The sequence below is a fragment of the Arachis hypogaea genome, chromosome 13 (assembly GCF_003086295.3).
Source record: "Arachis hypogaea cultivar Tifrunner chromosome 13, arahy.Tifrunner.gnm2.J5K5, whole genome shotgun sequence".
Taxonomy (NCBI): domain Eukaryota; kingdom Viridiplantae; phylum Streptophyta; class Magnoliopsida; order Fabales; family Fabaceae; genus Arachis; species Arachis hypogaea.
Window position 1 is genome coordinate 81,156,343 of NC_092048.1, and position 3,035 is coordinate 81,159,377.

General features: G+C 32.1%; 1 non-coding gene across 1 annotated transcript; it reads right to left on the reverse strand.

The window, feature by feature from the left end:
• Window positions 1-2,258: 2,258 nt before the first annotated feature.
• LOC112739306 (small nucleolar RNA R71) lies at window positions 2,259-2,366 on the reverse strand. Its single transcript, XR_003170238.1, has one exon. It is a non-coding gene; the product is annotated as a small nucleolar RNA R71 (small nucleolar RNA).
• Window positions 2,367-3,035: the final 669 nt, after the last annotated feature.

The window sequence follows — 3,035 nt, forward strand, 5'->3', positions numbered from 1 at the left end:
CAAAAATTTTTCAAAAATCTTTCAAAAAAATTTTTTTTTCTTTTGTTTTCGAAAAAAAAAATAATAAAAATAATGTTTTCAAAAATAAATTATTCTATGGCTTCAAAACTTTTAAGAATGAATTCTAGAGTTTCATGGTAACATGTTGAATCCTATCTGGCTGTAAAGCCATACCCAAACTGCTTTGGGATTGGCCTTCAACTAATCACCTCAGTGGAGTCATGCCCAATCCTTCTGGATAGGGTATGTCAGGCGTGTCATGTCTGAGTTACATACTAAAGCTTGGCTGGCTATTAAGCCATGCCCGACCCTTTGATTGGAGCTTTAAGACTAACATGGCAAGATTCCTGGAATTCATATTAAAAATTTTGGAATCCTTATTTTTGTTTTTCAAATAATTTTCAAAAAAAATACAAAAAAATTTAGAAAATCATAAAAATCAAAAATAATTTTTGTGTTCTTGTTTGAGTCTTGAGTCATGTTATAAGTTTGGTGTCAATTGCATGTGCATCTTGCATTTTTCGAAAATTCTCATGCATTCATAGTGTTCTTCATGATCTTCAAGTTGTTCTTGGTAAGTCTTCTTGTTTGATCTTTGCATTTGCATGTTTTGTGTCTTTTCTTGTTTTTCATATGCATTCTTGAATTCTTAGTGTCTAAGCATTAAAGAATTCTAAGTTTGGTGTCTTGCATGTTTTCTTTGCATTAAAAATTTTTCAAAAATGTGTTCTTGATGTTCATCATGATCTTCATAGTGTTCTTGGTGTTCATCTTGACATTCATAGCATTCTTGCATGCATCACATGTTTTGATCTACAATTCTCATGCATTGCATCATTTTTCTTGTTTTTCTCTCTCATCATAAAAATTCAAAAAAAAAAAAAAAAAATATCTTTCCTTTTTTCTCTCAAAATTTCGAAAATTAGATTTGACTTTTTCAAAAATTTTTAAAATCTAGTTGTTTTTATGAGTCAAATCAAATTTTCAATTTTAAAATCTTATCTTTTTCAAAATCTTTTTCAAAAATCAAATCTTTTTCATTTTTCTTAGTTATTTTCGAAAATTCTAAAAATATTTTTCAAAAATCTTTTTCTTATTTTTATACCAAATTTTTGAAAATAACAATAACAATTAATGTTTTGATTCAAAAATTTCAAGTTTGTTACTTACTTGTTAAGAAAGATTCAAACTTTGAATTCTAGAATCATATCTTGTGATTTCTTGTGAATCAAGTCATTAATTGAGATTTTAAATATCAAATCTTTTTCAAAAACTAATTTCTATCATATCTTTTCAAAAATACCTTTTTATCTTATCTTTTTCAAAAATATGATTTCAAAATATCTTTTCTAACTTCCTAACTTCTTATCTTTTCAAAATTTGTTTCAACTAACTAACTAACTTTTTGTTTGTTTCTCATCTTTTTCAAAACCACCTAACTAATTCTCTCTCTCTCATTTTCGAAAATATCTTCCCTCTTTTTCAAAATTTCTTTTTAATTAACTAATTATTTCAATTTTTAATTTTAATTTTCGAAAATTACTAACCTTTTTCAAAAACCATTTTCGAAAATCACTCACTCCTTTTTCAAAAATAATTTTCGAAAATTTTCTTCTCTCTCATCTCCTTCTATTTGTTTATTCATCTACTAACATCTCTCCCTTACTCAAAAAAAAAAAGGGATCTCTATTATTATTATTTTTCTGTGCCCTCTTCTTTGTCATATGAACAGGAGCAAGGACAAGAATATTCTTGTTGAAGCAGATCCAGAACCTGAAAGGACTCTGAAGAGAAAACTAAGAGAAGCTGAATTACAACAAACTAGCAAGCACCTGTCAGAAATTTTCGAACAGGAAGAGGAGATGGCAGCCGAAAATAATAATAATGTAAGGAAGATGCTTGGTGACTTTACTACACCTAATTCCAATTTACATGGAAGAAGAATCTCCATTCCTGCCATTGGAGCAAACAATTTTGAGCTTAAACCTCAATTAGTTTCTCTGATGCAGCAGAACTACAAGTTTCATGGACTTCCATCTGAAGATCCTTTTCAGTTCTTAACTGAATTCTTGCAGATCTGTGATACTGTTAAGACTAATGGAGTAGATCCTGAAGTCTACAGGCTCATGCTTTTCCCTTTTGCTGTAAGAGACAGAGCTAGAATATGGTTGGACTCTCAACCTAAAGATAGCCTGAACTCTTGGGATAAGCTGGTCACGGCTTTCTTAGCCAAGTTCTTTCCTCCTCAAAAGCTGAGCAAGCTTAGAGTGGATGTTCAAACCTTCAAACAAAAAGATGGTGAATCCCTCTATGAAGCTTGGGAAAGATACAAACAGCTGACCAAAAAGTGTCCTTCTGACATGCTTTCAGAATGGACCATCCTGGATATATTCTATGATGGTTTATCTGAGCTATCAAAGATGTCACTGGACACTTCTGCAGGTGGATCCATTCACCTAAAGAAAACTCCTGCAGAAGCTCAAGAACTCATTGACATGGTTGCTAATAACCAGTTCATGTACACTTCTGAGAGGAATCCTGTGAGTAATGGGACGCCTATGAAGAAGGGAGTTCTTGAGATTGATACTCTGAATGCCATATTGGCTCAGAATAAAATATTGACTCAGCAAGTCAATATGATCTCTCAGAGTCTGAATGGAATGCAAGCTGCATCCAACAGTACTCAAGAGGCTTCTTATGAAGAAGAAGCTTATGATCCTGAAAATCCTGCAATAGCAGAAGTGAATTACTTAGCTGGACCTTATGGAAACACCTATAACTCATCATGGAGAAATCATCCAAATTTCTCATGGAAGGATTAAAAGCCTCAACAAGGCTTTAATAATGGTGGAAGAAACAGGTTTAACAATAATAAACCTTTTCCATCATCCACTCAGCAACAGACAGAGAACTCTGAACAAAATACTTCTAATTTGGCAAACTTAGTCTCTGATCTGTCCAAGGCCACTGTGAGTTTCATGAATGAAACAAGGTCTTCCATTAGAAATTTGGAAGCACAAGTGGGCCAGCTGAGT